At 44.4% G+C, this 16,799-nt stretch overlaps 1 protein-coding gene and 1 long non-coding RNA gene across 4 annotated transcripts in view; both read right to left on the bottom strand.

The window, feature by feature from the left end:
• Ablim1 (actin binding LIM protein 1) overlaps positions 1 to 16,799 on the bottom strand; it is a 160,387-nt gene that overhangs the window by 123,839 nt on the left and 19,749 nt on the right. The window lies entirely within an intron of this gene.
• On the bottom strand, positions 12,344 to 13,360 carry LOC150053810 (uncharacterized). The gene is made up of 3 exons (XR_016537795.1): positions 12,994 to 13,360; positions 12,687 to 12,744; positions 12,344 to 12,569 (listed from the first exon to the last, which is right to left on the bottom strand). It is a non-coding gene; the product is annotated as an uncharacterized LOC150053810 (long non-coding RNA).

Below are 16,799 nucleotides of genomic sequence, written 5' to 3'. Positions count from 1 at the left end.
TTAACTAGTTAGAAATAGCATGTTAGACAAGCTAATAAGCATGATTCATCTACATATTCACTTCACAGTTTAGAAGACAATAGCTCCCTCCTACCCCCAAACTCAACAATAGTCTATCTACAGATACAAAAATCTCAGTATCAGAGCTGGACTTATCCCAGCAATGGGACTTGAGAGAGACAACTGAGTGACCAGCGACCTCACCAGGCAGCGTGAAACTGCGTGGTTGTATTGTATTTACACCATAGAAGTGGGCACATTGTACAAATCACTTTTCTCTGCCAGTGTGGAGGTTAAACATTTACCAGAACATCACTGTCCTCAAGATCTCTCTGCTAGTGAAGAGTAGAGGCTTTTCATTTGAGTGCTTATAAACTCCAGAAACAAGTGTCTGAACCCTTTCTGAAACATGTCTCTGCCTCAGCTCCAGAGTTAACCAGAATTTCACCCTCCCCTGAGTCCTTTCAGTGTCTGCAAACCAACAGAGAAAAAAACCCACAAAAGCACCAGGGTTAGACATGTTTGAGAATACTCTCTAGATACTAAGGCTCCTGCCTCCTCCTAGACTTGAAGATCAGCCTGATCAGGTTTTTCAGATGACAAACATTTGCTGGGTGTGACTTTTGCAGGCAAAGGCAAACACAACTAATCTCCATCTGTCACCTTTCTAGTCATTCCATTCATCCAGGTGATAGAGAGCATTAATCCCGGTGTTCCTTTGCTCATCTAATTTCTGGAGTTCATCTACTTGAGTGGAAGGGAAGTGTTTATATCCCTAACAAGGCAATTGGTGAAGTCTACCACTTGTCAGGAAAAAAATCACATCCAATATAGGGAGAGAGAAGGGGGACAGAGACATTAAGTAAATACCACCATAAAATCTCCTAAATACGACCTTCCAATGCTGGGATATTAGGTCTGCTGTGTTGTTACAGGACTCAAAGTACCCAAAGATAGATTATCCACTCCTGAAGGCAGGACTCAGGGATGTGCCAGAAACACAGAAAGGTTTACAGAAGAATGGGTCTCTGACCCACACACAGAGAAAACCACCCTTCAACCACCCACCAATCAAGGAGAGGCCCTCTCAGGATGCAGGAAGCCTGTAGGAGGGCAGGCCAAAATGTTGGAAGAGGGTTACAGAAGGAATGGTATTAGACACCATATCTCTGGAAGGACAAGAAAAGGTGAAAGGGTGACAAGAGAAGGATATCCAGAGGTAGGAACTTTAGAAGAGAGAGGGCCTGGGGCACATTTGGGCCTCATACAACAGACAATCTGATGAAGCTGAGTTCATAGACAAGGGACAAACAAGAAGAAAGGTAGAGCACTTTCCTTCTGCCATACATATAAATACAAGATCTGGCCTCCAGAGCTGACAATTTAGTAGAGTAGGTAGTTTGGGGAGGTGGAGGGAAAAAAGAATGAGTAAGAATGAATGAAGTATAAACACATTAACAAAAATCATGTGTGTAAAGAAAAGAGACTGCAAGGAACAGAAATAAGGGAAGGAAAAAAAAAACACTAGAAAAATGCTTCAAGGAAACATTCTTCAACGGGGCCATCGAGGAAAGGCAGACTTTGCATGGGAGGAGGAAGAAGGCATCTCAGACAATGGGGAGAGGGGGATGGGACACAATTGACAAGCACTAGAAAATCTGGCTTGACTGATGCACCAAGTGAAGACCAGGAACAGAGAGGCCCTGCGGATCTTTGAGACAAGCTAAGCACCTCAGACTTTATGCATGTCCACTTGCATGGGGCCCAATTCCAGATGTGAGTGATACTGGGGAAGAATAACGCCATCTTCCTCTGAGGACTGTCAGCTCACCATGTGGCAAAGTGAGAGCCGCTGGCCTACAACAGCTTGGGAAAGGCTGTGAGTGGGTCATGGGTTGAGTTCTGGCTACATGTGGTGGTGTCAGTCCTGGGCATTTCCTTCTCTACGGTCTAGTAGCCTCCTCTGTAGGATGGAAAGGGATTGTAGTTTAGCACTGAGGAAGACGTGAGCAAAGCGCTGCCAGGTGCTCAGCTCTTACCTGATGAAGGAGCCCCTAAGAAATGAAAACCACTTCTGATTTCAGAGTGTTTCCATGTGGGAAAACTGAGGAGGAGAGGGTAAGGTCCCTGGTCAGTGTCCATACAGGCCTGCTCAAGCTCAAGCTCAGCTCAATTCGGGCCTCAGCTATCTTGTCACTTGTGGCAGTAGGCACCAGTTTTTCCAGTGAGTGTGTTGTGTCCAGGGAATAACCAGCTTGCACAGGAATCTCCCCATGCTCAGTGCTCCCCCACTGACCCCCCCCCGCAGTGCTGAAACAGCAGGTTTTATCTGACCAGTTTCAGCAAGGTATGCTCAGATAGCCTGTGACTCAGCCATTTGACGTGTGCAATTCAGTTGTTTCCAGTATATTCACAGAGTTGCGCACAAACCATCACAATCTAATTTTAGAGCTTCTATATTTTGGGGGGAGGAAGGGACAGGTTCTTGGTATGTAGTGCACAAGGGCCTCAAGCTCATAATCCTCCTGCCTCAGCCACCTGAGTACTGGGATTACAGGTGTGTATCACCATGCCCAGCTTAGGACTTTTTCTTAGCCCTAAAAGAAATCCTGTACCCAGTAACAGTCATTCCTCACTCCTCCCTGCTGCCAGTCTCAGATAATCACAAATCTACTCTTTGTCTCTATAGATTTCAAACAAAGCAACAGGTTTGCTCAGTATCAGTGTCAGCTTCTCAACTTTTCCATGGCAATCCAAAGGACAGGCACAGACACAAACAGGAATCTCCTAGACTTGTGTCACACCTTATTAATGTATACAGTCTCTCCCAGTAAAGCATAATACACATCTCCCACAGTGACAAATGGCCTCATTCTATCTCTGCTACTCTCTCGGGCAAGTACTCATAAAAATAAAACTTGGTATAAAAAAATTGTATGAGATGCCATCAGATCCAGTTCACATCTCCCATGGGAGTTGTCACAAGCACAAATTTCCTGGAGGTGTGTCTGTCCACATCAGTGCCAGCCTGAGATGACATACCAGAAGACATGCTAGTAGATCAGAAACCACAAGACATAGCAATAAATAACTGACTACTCACCCAAAGCAAGTGCCTGTCAAGATTTAGGGCTCCATGTGTAATAACCCAAGTTTGTGTATTGAAACTGAACTTTCACCTCATGTTTTTAATCCTTTTGCTACAGAGACAACCAGAATGATCTTCCAATGACATAAATGGAATATATTTAAGTAAGAGCCACACAACGAGTTACAATTTCCACCTAACCTGTCTTAACTGGTGCTGGAATAGCATCTCTTCCTAGGAGAAGCTACATGATATCTCCTTGTAGAATAGCCTCAAAACATCTGCTTTATCAACATCAACCCATCCCCACATTAAGTCATCACTGGACATCTTATTTCACCCCCATCACATGAAAATGGGCTAGAGTGGTCAGACCATTTGACCAAGGGATTTCAGCACCAGGAGTCCAACAGGTAAAATTCCTTATTGAAGCCCGGTCCAGTCTCAGAACAGTGGGATATACTGGTCACAGGAAACCTTTCATATGGTCCTAAAGCATCATGACATGCCAAAGGTTACAAAGCCTTGCTCTTGAAGCAAACTACAAAGTGAGTGGGAATTGGTGGGCCCAGCTTGGCTCTTCCACGCACCTATCTGCACTTTTCTTATTTTCCTGGGAACCTGAGGAACTATGATTCTTCAATTCCTTATCCTGGACTTAGTCAAAAAGAATCTCTGTAACAGGAATGGTAGCTGTCAATGAGCTCTCACTGCCTGCCAGCCATTGTTTGAAATGTTTTACACAGATTAATTGGCTCAATTCTTTTATTAAAATGGTGTGTCCACTGTCCTTTTCTGATGAGAAAATGGAGGTGGTGGAAGACTTGGCTGTGGTCTTAAACTGTAAACAGTTAAGTTGACTTTAAACCCAGGCAGTCTGTCTGCAGCTTTCCCAATTATGAACTTGATTTATGGTTTTGGAAAACCTATCAAATATCAAGAGCTTAGGGGATAATTTTACAAAGCTTCTGTATTAGGACAAGAATGGTGACCTTGAGAAGCAACGCACAGACCCTGTCAACAGGCACCATCTTCTAATCTCATCTCCACATATCCTAGTCCTCTTGCCTTGTTCTGGTCCTGAGACCCCAAAAGCATTGTATCAGCAGTCTGCCCTCTGACTTGCCTTGTTGGCCAGTTTCAACTGCTGGATTCTTTGCAGCCCCCCTCCAAAAATGCCTTGCAAAGAACAGACATCAAGACAATTATGATGGGGTCAAGGTCACTAGTGGAAGGCCATTTCTAAGACCCTCTGCCAGACCTAGGCTGAGACCTTGACAATGGCCAAGAAGCAGGGTTTTCCAAGTAAGAAAAGGGAAGCAAAGTGACACACCCTGCCTTGGTGCTCAGCAACATGGACTCCAGTCCAGCAGGCCCTAAGTTCAGTACCAGCCCCAACAATGGACTCCTCATTTACTGTTCAGAAGGGGGGTGTGAGTGGTACTGAAATAGCAGTCCAATAGATAACCTAGTTGGCACATATGCCTTTTAAGGCGCCTTCTGTGGACCTGGGGACCCTAAGTCCCTGCTATTTTTCTGGGGGTTACCCAGCCATCTCTATTTCTTATCAGATACTTCAGTAAGAAATAGCCTTGCTACCTTTGCATGCTACTCTCACAATGTTTCAAATAGTAAACAACAGTAGAAAGAATCAAAGGAAAAAAAATACAGGATACTAGAATGTTAGATAGAAGACAGAGGCAGTAGAAACGGGAGGAAAAAAACATGAGAAGGGGAATCAATGTGCGAGAAGTAATGTACCTATTACCTGATGAATACATTATCCAGACAATTAAACAAAAAAAAGAAAAGAACAAAACCAAGAAGACAGAGGTAGTAGGGGGGGAAAAAACAGCCTCCACTTTTAGAGACTATTTGAACCCCTCAAAGACTAAAGAGGGCGTCAAGTTACTTATGAGTTATCTTTACTAAAGATAACTCTATAGTTATCTCTATAAATTCCAGCAAACACTCTCCAGAAGACCCTGAGCACTATGAGTGATGCAGAAAAGAGCACATGTGCACAAATCTCTGCACACCTATGCCTTGATACTAAACCAGCAATACCTTCTCACAGTCAGTTAATCCCCAACACACCCTTTGAAAAAGCCTGTAATTTTCACCCCCAGACACACCCAGGCTTATACAATGACAGTAGATCCTGGCCACAAGCATCTCATAAAGAAACCATGTACAGCTTCTTCCACTGTAGGAAAAGCAGGTGAGGATGATTCTAGAAGCCTTCTTTTTGTTATCTGTGCATCAAGGTCAACAAAAGGTTTCCAAAGGAAAATAGAGAAGCTGCTTATAAAAACTGAAAGAATTCAAGCCACACAACGGACAAAAAAAATTCCATACAGAAAAACCAGACTCAAGAATATTGACCTTACTCTGGAACTGTTTGAAAAGCAAAACTCTCAGGCTCTTTTCCAGACACACTGAATCAGAAATTCTAGAGTCTGGGCCCAGATACCTGCAGCTTCTAGGAGATTGTGATGCCTGCTAAAGTTCGAAACCCACAGCCTTAGTTAGTGATTTCCCAAGAAGTATTATTGTTTTTAAGCCAGCATCTTCCTTAATAAAACCAAGTTGTTCAAACTAGTGAGCGTGCCTGAACACACAGACACAGAATCACACCCTGGGTGATCTCCAGTGCACCTTGGACTATACCACTATTTATTCATCATGTACAGTTTATATATGAATGAATCTAATGTTTCAGAAAAAAGAGGTCACACTGAACAAACATTTACTCTCCTGTCAGTTAACCAAATGTCCCCATGAATATACAGCTCCTGTCAGTTTGGAATAAACATACCTCTGGGTCTGAGTCACTCAGCCTAACACACAATGAAATCGGAAACTGGGCTGCTTCCAGCTTCAGTGAGCCTGAGCAGGGTTCAGCCACAATGGGAAGAGATCCTGTCCCACCCACTGCCCCCAGAACCTTCTGAAAAGTCCTCTAGCTCTTGAACGCTGGGCTTTGGAAAGAAGACACAGCATTTCAACTTTGGTACAGGACAGGGGCAAACAGCAGCAGGTTCCTCCTTCTCACCCCACATTCAGCTGGAACTTGGAAAAGCCAATTTGTTGTTCTTTAAAGGGTTTCAGGGAGGGAGTACAGGCTGTTCATCTTTTCTGGTCACCTGACCAGATAATGGGATAGACAGGATAGGCCAGAGGTAGAGCTACCTCCCAAAGGTAAATTCAAGTTAGTGTGTTCCTTATCTTAATGCTATGTAGGGGTGCATCTGTGTGTGTGTGTGTGTGTGTGTGTGTGTGTGTGTGTGTGTGTGTGTGTGTGTGTGTGTGTTGAACTCAATAGTATCTCATGCTTCTCAGCTTGCATGCTCACAGCTCACACTCGACCACACAAGCTTTATGCTGGCTAATGGGGGATGGAGTCTTCTAATCTTTTTCTGGATGTTCTGAATCTTGACCCACCAGGTTTCAGTCTCCTGAGGTGCTAGGATTATAGGTGTGAGCCACCAGTACCCAGCTTGGGTTCAGCTTTAAATATAATCGTGGCATTGATACATATTTTTCTTTCTGGGTTATTATTTTTTTCAGATCACCGTATGTGGCAGAGGGCAGGGAGTTTGCTAACAATTGTTTTTTCAATGTGAAGCTCTTTCTTTTCAGAAATCATATTATTCAGACAATCATTCTGGAAGGAGGATGAGAAAGAACAACTCTTGCATGGTAAGAGTAGCACTTTCTTTTATAAAACAGAAAGAACAATCCTCACTTCAATTTTTTCCTTAATCAACTGGAATCTGATACTCCAAACTGCAGTATGCTCCCACCAAAGATACAAAGGTCTTAAGTGAGTTGCATGAGTAAGTAAGTCACTGATCAAGACTAGTGATTGTGAAATTCATAGTCTGTAGTGGTTTCGTTTCTTTCTTTTTTATTTCTTAAATCTTCAAATAGCTATACAGAGGAGTTTCAATTTAACATGCATCTTGATTAGTGTCACCTTTTCCATCATCCTCCTGCAACTTCCCTGACTTAGAAATGTCCTTGATGTCCTCACACAAAGCTCCCAGCTTTCCAAGATAAGGCCAAAGTGAAGGATATAGACAAATCCAGAAATGGGATGGAGGAAGGAGGGAACATCAGCCTGGAAATCATTCCGCATCCAACCTGAAGTAGGAGCAGTTCCTGTGTGACATGACCCTGTGTCATCGGGCACCTGAGAAACTATCTCTGTGCAATGATGAATGGCTACTGTTCTCAGAAGAGTCCCTGGAACAGAAGTTTTAATTATGTTAGGTAGTATGTGGGCAGAGTGGATAACTGTGCTTTGGAAGAAGTAAGATGGGAAGAATGGAGCAGAAACCATTAAAGCTGACAACACTTTCCTATTCTACAGGTTGCTTTACAAGACCATGGATGAGGTCACAACTGCTTGAGGAAATACCCAGTGAGCTCTCCTAAGCCACATAGGTGGAGATTGTTCCATTTCTTCTGTTTACTTAGGTGAGAAGCACAACTGTAGAAGAATTTACAGAAGGCATGGGCCTTTGAGAAGTTATATAAAAGAAGAAGAACTTTAAATTAGGTCCTTGACAATCAAGAGTAGGAAGGAGAAATACATCTATTTCTCAAATGTGTCTTTATTTCTCATGAGGGAACACAGAGAAGACTGAAGAGGAAATTATTTCCTCCTTTACACAATGATTCCAATGAGAAATAGGGTAAAGATAAGTGTACCTAGGACAAGTTTAGGAACCAGATGGCAGAAGACTGAGGGAGAAAACAGCCCTTCTACATTACAGCTAGGTGATCCATCCCAAGATTCTCAGCTCCCATGAGCCTCTTTTGTATCACCTATTAAGGAGCTGACATGATGGACCCAAGAAAGAAAGACCAGAGTAGGAAAAGTGTCCATACAGCTCTTAACACAAAGTTTGCCACTTGCTATGCGTTGATCCAGTAATAATGCAAATTAAAATGAAGCAAGATGGATTTGGCAAGATATTTGTTTTGGTGAAGGTGGGGAGGAGGTGTTTTAAGGACTTGGGGAGAACCCCAAGGGATCATCTACAAGTCTTGAACTTAACCTTGTCATTCACTAACGTTTGGGAGCTGGGAAAGGACAGGATGATTCAGTGTGCTAAGAGGATTTCTTTGGTGCCAGCTTGAAGGTCACATTTGGACACAGTACAGAACTGTTCCCATGCTGCCAGGAACAAGATTGCAGTAGTGACTTTCACACAAGGCTAGTAGGGGCTAGTCGTTGCCTGAAGCAGCTTAATTAATGGATAGAGGGATCCCCTTCCTTACCAGTACCTAACATCTGAAGTAACACCCAGTACTATGGAGAACAGTCAGGTCTGCTTGTAATGTTATCTTCAGGAGGACGGCCATGGTTATAAAAGTCAACTCCAAGAAAATCTCAGCATCCTGCCTGAGAAGTACAGTAGGACCACTCACTTCTAGTCACTCCCTAGCTCCTACTGCCAACGCCGGCTCAAGGTTTATGAAACCGAACTACCTTTTTCTCTTCCTTTCCATGGATAGAAACTCTCTTCCTTCCTCCTCCACCCCCTGCTCTGCTCCTCCTCTGTCATCCTCCCCAAGCCTTCTCTACATATAACATGAATTGAATTGCACTCATCAGATTTGGATTGGAAGGCCTAATGCCTAATATCTTGGAAGGTGGCTGATTTAGAGACAAAGTGTTCACAGTTAAAATCATCATAAAATGAGGAAGGTCCTCATCCATGGAACTAATGCCCTTATAAAAGGGGAAATGTGGAAACATGTGCACAGAGTGACTGACTGCCAAGTGGACCTGAAGGCTGAGATGAGATGATGCTACGAAAAGCTAAGGATACTAGTAAAGCATTAGAAGCTAAAGGAGGCACACAGTTAGATTCTTCCTACAGAACCAACTGGGCCAAAACCTTGACCTGGGACTTAGTGCTTCTAGAAGTAACACAATAAAGTTCCGTTGTTTAAACTACTTCATTTGTGGTACTTGGTTAGGCAACCCAAGCAAGATGACCTGACTTCTCAATTCCTCTTATCACATACATCAAACCTGCTGTTGAGTTCCCTCAACACTAATGCCATAGCTTTGCTCAAATCTATCACTTTCTTCCAGTTCTGATTTGTCTTAGATTCAAATATCGTATCTTTAAAGGCCCAGGTAAAGAGCCACCTGCTCCAGGAAGCCATTCCTGGATCTTTGGGAACCAAATCTGCTACCTTTGACCTGCCTCTTTCAATCATCTATTTCCCTTTAGTCATGTATGTCCTCAATAGGTGACAATGACCCCAGAGTAGCCCATTTGTCTTTTAAATCCATGAGACCTTTTTAAGCACCCAACCCATGCAGAACAGAAAGGGCAACATCGTTCAGCCCCAAAGAGGAGCTGTAGAATCTTAAGGGAAAACACATGAAGAAGCAGGTTGGATCACCTGTCATTTGGGGTTTGTTGAACATACTCATCCCATTGTTAACAGCTTCAGCGTGCTGACAAATATGGTACATTGGTGTCCTGTGATTATTTGAAATGTTTGTTTCTGTCAGAAGTTAACAGGCTATGATGGTGATGTTTTGATTGGCTTCTGGTAAGGATGACTTTACATTCCTCACTCTGGTCCAGAGAGGCTTCATCTAATGGAATCTGAAAAAGGAATCCAAGCCCCACTGTTCTCAACCTGGGTGATTTTGTTTCCCAAAGGAGCATTTGGCAATGCTGGAAGGCGTTTTCAATTGTCATGAAAACGGTTCTGTTGAATAGTGGAGAGAGGCCAGGAGTACTAGGTCATAAGTACTATTAAACTCTGTATAATACGTAGGATATAGCTATAAAGAATAAGCTATCTGAATGGTACAGAGGTTGAGACAGCCAGCTCTGGAGAAATTGTGTGTGGGGGGGCATGTGTGGATAGTGGCCAATGGACAGTGGCCATCCCTCTCCTTAATTAGTAGGATCAATTTATTGGGTCCTACTCTACCTAAAAGTGCATTGGTTGTGGAATGCATAAAAAAGAATATGGTGCCCAAATGTAAAACTGTATTTACCCCCAATGTAAAATTCTATTTTTCCAGCTGTGTCCCTCTTGCTTTTACATTCTTACTCTTTCATATGGTTCCAAACCAGAAGCCTCCTTAATAGTTGAAATTAGAATGTTTATATAAATTAACCTCCAGCATTTGCTTATTCTTGTTTTCTCTATGAAGAAGCAAACTCTTTTGTATTTTTCAGACTGTATTAGGGCACATCTCATTAGGTAAGTACAGCTTTTAACTGGATATGGTGGTCCTTTGGGGTGCAGTGTGATGAGCTTGTCTCCGGGAAGACAGATATTGACTGATAATCCCACAAACGTCCCTCAAGCTTCTTTGTTACAGGATACAGCAAGGGTAAGGCATCCTTGAACACATCAAGGAAACACGCGTTTCATCAAAATTCTGGAATCAATAAGTGTCTGCAACTGGAAGCCAATGGGCGCCTGGTTAGGAGAAGATATAATGTGGGTCAAGAAATGTCAGCTAATGGATTCCATATCAACAGGGCTAGAATGGATACATGTGCTTTTACCAGTTCTTGCGAACCCTAAACCGGAGATGTGATAGAGGTCACATGATGGCACAAAGCAATGGGAGTGCTAGGCAGAGAGTGCAGCAGAAAGTCAGAAGGATTCCTGTCCAACTTGGTGTGGGCACAGCCATGTCCTGAGCTTGTTCAAGGATGTCTGATGTTGGCTGCAGGAGGAAGGAGGGGCTTTCTCAGAGCAAGAAGGAATAGAACAACTGGAAATGTTTCTGAATGAAAAGACAAGGGTTCTACTCCAGCTATGACAAGAGGCTCATGTGTTTCTCTGGTTGGAAGCTATAAGGGGCTGACACTAAAACTATGCTCTGGAAAGTTAAAGATGGAGACAGTGCAGCTCCTGAAGAGTTCATTGTCTAGTGAGAAGAGACAGGAGGTGTCCATATTATGTGATGGGGTACAGAGAAAAGATGAATAAGTGTGTGTGTGTGTGTGTGTGTGTGTGTGTGTGTGTGTGTGTGTGTGTTCCAAGTATCTGCTGTGTGACCTTGAACAATTACCCACCCTTTCTGATCTCTGGCTTTCTTGGCTCTAAGATGAATGACTAGATAGTAACCCTTTCCCTGCCCTGTGCCCTTCTCTATTTACAGGCTACAGTTCTTCTTATGGAAACACATGTACATCTTCCCAAATCCCCTGCCTTCCTCTGTTGTTGGCTAAGACTGGGGTAGTCAGAATCTGGAAGGCATCAAGTGTGGATTGACACAGACTTCAAAATAAAAATGGAACAGCCTGACAAGGGCTAAAATAATGCTGGTATGTGACCCCGGAAGGCCTGGCCACTGCATTCTACTGAGGTAGTAGCCACAAGCAAACCCAGGTCACAGCCTTGGGATGGCTGCTTGGGGACTCCTGATATGTAATATACGCTGTGTATAAAATATCTGAAACCCACAGGAGTATGGCCTGGAAGTGGCTTTTGTAATCCCCTTCCCCATCAATCATCGATCACTCACTCATATAGGAAAGCAAACACAAATCCATTAGGCAAAGAGATCAGGGCCAGTGGGAGAGAGGTACAAATAAAGGCTCCCTACTGCCAATAATCATGTCAACATCCATACTTGGCACTGAGGATTCCTAGAAGCACCTCTCCTCCCCCATCCACTCACACACATACAATAGAGCAAACATTATTGAAGTATCTGTATCCACACCAAGTCACGCCACGCCATCATCGCTCACTCAATGAAAGATCACAGCAAAGGCATGTTCAAGTTGAATGTCCCCAGGTATGGACTGAAAGGAGCAGAACCACATCTCTTTGTCCTGAGGTGCTGCCTCAGTACTCTTAAGCTACCACAGTGCTATTTCCCCATCCATCCATTAGTATAATAAAACCAAATTGCATTCCTAGCACCAAGGATCAACTTGAATTAAATGCTTTCATCTTAAATGTATTATATCCTATAGCAGCAGGAAGTAGGTAAGTCCTTGAAATAGTTCAAGACATCCCCAAAAGAGCAGATGCCTGGGTTAGTGGAGAAAATATGACCATAAATCATTTACGCTTTACAATCACTTGGAGAAGCTTTCTAAAATAGGAATAAAAATCAAGTCACAGGAAAATGACCCTATTTTTTTAAATATTCCTCAAGTGCATGTAATTCCAGTCTGAAAGAGTCTAGAAAGATACACACTAACCATTAACAATTGAAATTAACAGAGCCTTTATTTTCCCTGTCTACTGTTACATTTCACTTTTTAGAAAAAAAATCTTTATAGTTCACAAACAAATGATTTAAGCTACAGTCCAATTCTGAATGGTTTATCTTGATTTCAGGGCCACGCCCAGCGCATTAATAATGTACACCTGTACAGGGCACGCCCGCTTTGCTTTCTCTCTTCATTCTCTTTCCGATGTGACTCGGCTAAACTTTGTCACCAGCAGCATCCTTTTCAGAAGGTGTCTGGAGGAGTGATTGGAGATCATACTGGTTATAAAAAACGCGGCTTACCTGGGCAGATCCCCTCACAGCCCCACCCTGGCAGAAGGCCCTTTGCATAGCATTTCGGAATTAACTCACGGATGAGTGGTTAAATGAGGGACAGAATGAAGGCCAAGTCTCAGACACATCCACAAATCTGAAAGACAGTAACCATCAGCAGAAACGCAGACACCACAGCTCAGCGGTCCAAACGCACCAGAAACAGCCCGGAGGCTGGGACACTCACGAAATGGCAGGTTCTTAACCAAGTCGGGGTTCGGGGAGACCCAGACTTGACAATGCAGACATTCTCTCCCCATTGACCCACCGCCCCCTAGGTGGCTAAACCCCCGCAGTGCTATTCCAACTTCTGCAAGCACACACCGTGATCGATATTTATAATTACCTTTCTCCTTCACCATGGTAACCAGATCCCGGGCGTTGGGGACGGGAAGGCAACCGGACGGCAAGGGTGCCCGGGCAGGCAGATTCGTGGCTGCAGACACCGGGAGGAGACGCCCCCAGCACCGGCTTCACCAAGTCCCTGGCCGGCGCCGCCTTCTCAAGTCCCGCCCCCTGCGCGGGCTCGGCTCCCACGCCACGAGCTCCCCGCCTGGGCGCCCCACGCTCCCGCCTGCCTGCGGGGCTGGGGCGGTGGCCGCGCCCTGCTCCCGGATTCTGGGCTCCGGCTAGCTCCCACTGGCCACAGCTGTGTGCTAGCAAAATTCCAGTGTCCTAATCTCTGGTCACCGACACCACCTTGCATTCCTCACGCCCAGGCTCAGGAAACACAGGGCCACCACGAAACGGTCCCGGAGTCCTGGCCCTTCTCCCAGGGTCTGATAAATGATTGCCAGAGGACAGAGGCCAGGCCACAGCCAGGCCCTGTTTACCCTAAGTAACACTCCTCAACTGTTGGCTTATTTGTTTTCTATGGCAGCCCCTTTCTGTCCTTGTTACTGCCTCTTTCAGACAAACTAAGTAAAACTGGCCCTAATAGAAAAATAATGCCAGCAGCAGCTTCAAGTCCATTCGCCTCTGAATAATGAATCAGGCTGGGCATTTGTTTCCCTTGCTGTTCCTCCCTAGAGTTTACCTCCATGGAGAAGAGGGCCAAGGGGTCTGAGGCAGGGAACTGAGAGCCTGGGAAGAGTCTTCACCCTGGATCAAATTCAAGATCAAAGTGAAAAAGAAAAATCTGACTGATCCAGTTTGGTAGGATTCTGAGGTCCCTTCTGCTTTCTCCCTGTTTCTTTGGAGTTTTACTAGACAAGATCCTTGAGTGTAGAAGGAGCCCTCGTGATAAACCCACAGTTTAAGGACAAATCGTCTGGGCTAATACTGTCCACAGCTACAGAGGGTCTAAGTTTCACTAGTTTCTGATTTTCGCTTTCTGACCCCCTAGGTCCCAGGCATGTCTCCAGTGAGCAGAGGACTTCCTGGTTCCCAGAGCCAACGCCCACCCCTTCTCCAGCACCTGTCTTCCAAATGCAGATACTTGGGTCCCCACTGCAAGTCACAGACATCCCACGTGGGAGAAATGCAAGAGACAAAAAGACAGACGTCTCTGCACTCCGGGAGAACAGCAGATGGCCAACACATCTTTCGGAACCAGAAAGCACAGCCAGTATTAGACTGTATTTACTGCAAATATTGTAACGTGTTGAGTCTAAGAGAGCCAGGGGAACAGAAAAGAATGGAGTCGACCAACCTGCCTCAGCGTTGACTCAGAGGGTGCTTACCGTGGATGAAGTAAACCACATTTGGTTGGGGGGGAAGGGATTGGCTGGAGAGATGCGAGCAAAACAACCCTTTCTTCATATTCATCTTGGGCATGTCTTCTTTGGTTTGCTTTCTGATGTGTGACAGTAGCAGAGCTCAAGCAGCTGTGACATTCCTACATCTGTGACTCAGGGCTTTACTATTAATAGCTTGGGTGCCTCAGTCTTTCAGTAAGAGCTAAGTCCCCTCCAGCCCCTGGGCTGTCTTTTCTATTGACTCGCGTTACCCACACAGATCTCTGCCCCCCTGCAGGCCTGCAGGGTCACGGTTTGTCTGTGTCTGCAGCCAGCTGGAATATAAGCATGGAAGAGCCATTAAGCAGCTTCTCTAACCTCCATTCATAAATATGAGCCCAGTATGAGTGGGACAAGGTCCAAAGTCCAAGGGGGATGACAGGATTCAAGAGCATCAGAAGGAAACAAGCCCTTTGTATTCCCCAATTTTCATGGCTCATTCTTCACTGTCTACATTCCCTGCCCCTAATCACTCTCAGAGTGTTGAAGGAGATGTTGACAAGTAAAATCAACCCCACAGAGAGGGGGAATTAATTGGTGCTATGAGCCTAGCAGGTGAGCTTATTTTGTCATATTTTTACCGAACAAATAGCTCAGTCCCTCACTTGAGGCACTTCTCTCCAAGGGACTCTTGTTTTTCAGCTCAAAGCTAAGGAGGTCCAGGGAAGTCAGGAAGGGGTATCTGACTGATGGAGCACTTGACTGCCATGCATAAGGATCTGGGTTCAATTCCCAGCTCCTCAGGGGACAAACAACAACAAAAACTTTCTTCTCTCCTCCCTGGTGAAATGTGAGAGGGAACATCAAACCCAGTCATATAAATACTTAAGATGTTATCATTAGTTCAATTTCTCATTCATTCAGCATGACAGTGTGTATGGGTGTTTGCACATGCATGTGTGCATGCACACGCTCATGTGTACATGTACACGAGGGTGCCAGTCCTGGGACTTGGCATGCTGAGCTTTTATGCTCAAGGCTAGCACTCTAGCATTGGCTTTTGGGTGGTCAACTAAAAATTTGTGTCTCATTCCTGTCTGGGCTGGCTTTGAACCTCAAGCCTCAGATCTTGGCCTATTGATGCCCAGTTAGGATGACATTTTGTGTGTGTGTGTGTGTGTGTGTGTGTGTGTGTGTGTGTTTGTGTGTGCAATGGGACTTGAATTCTGCATGGGCGCTGTCCCAAAGCTCTTCAGCTCAAGGCTATTGCCCTACTCTTGAGCCAGGCCCCACTTCCCATTTTCTAGAAGTTAATTGGAGTCTCAGGTCGTTTTATGTGCAGGCTGGCTTTGAACCTTGATCCTCAGATCTCAGCCTCCTGAGTAGCTAGGATTATAGGTGTGAGCTACCACACCCAGTTAGGATGATAATTTTTAATAGTGAGATTTCAGCTTCCTAACAGAGCTGGTTCCTTGGGGGTAATATCAAACTTACCTGTCCACCTCTGGGGACAAATGGCACAATCAAGAAAGGCTCTCTGGCAGCTTGGAAGGCTGAGTGAGCAGAGTTAACAGCTGGTGTCTATTCATTTTCAGAGCTCTTTTTCTAAAGGAAAATACTACACAGTAGATCAGGGAGAGCTCCTGCTCCTCCCCCCAACTAGTGTTTTCCATGGAAAGAATTTTTCTCTTAGTTCCACAGTCAGTGTGAATGAGTCAGAAGTTAGCTGCTAAATAACAGTCAGATGGTAAAATCCCCCCCAGCCCCCAATAATCAAATACTGTTACTTTAGGATAAAAGCTACCACTCTGCACTTTCAAGATAACCAGAGGGTATAGCTAAAGTTATTTTTGGAATGGGAGAGAGTGAAACCAAATTGTTTTTGTCTCTTCCCCTCAGGACAGAATTGCTCAGATCATCAAGAACAGAAGTAAAGTAGAGATAGTTTTACTTACAGTTTAAGTTTGGGGTGGGGAGGATGGTGAGGACTTAAAGCAGTAAAAATTAAAAAAATTAAGAAATAAAAGAAAATTTGTAGTTCATGAGAAAGAAGAGGCCTTTTTTTATTCTTCGTTCTAAAGATCATTTCCAAAGAAATTATCTCAGTGTCATTCCACTCAGATGAGACAAGTCTTCATAATACAGACACTGACCCTGGGTTTTATTTGTTGTTTTATCTCCCTCTCACCCCCTAACTGACTCACTCCTGCCTTTTTCATTCACTCACAAAATGAAACAAAGTCTGTCCACAAAAAAGGACAGAGACAATTTTGTAAGACAGGAAAGCTTGTCCACATATGTCCACTCTTGGCAACAATTCAAGCATACATCATTTAAATAGAAATGCCAATTAAGAGGGAATGTTACCACTGGAAAACAAGCAACCTGGACAAATCCACTTTGTGATCACCCAGCTTCCAGCAGGGGATCCTGTCCTACAGGCCCCTGTAGGGTCCAAGGACCCAGGTGTCCATGG

This window comes from Megascapheus bottae, chromosome 15, assembly GCF_031878675.1.
Source record: "Megascapheus bottae isolate mThoBot1 chromosome 15, mThoBot2.hap1, whole genome shotgun sequence".
Lineage (NCBI taxonomy): Eukaryota > Metazoa > Chordata > Mammalia > Rodentia > Geomyidae > Megascapheus > Megascapheus bottae.
Note: the sequence above shows the minus strand (reverse complement) of the source record. Positions and strands in the feature narration are given on the sequence as shown.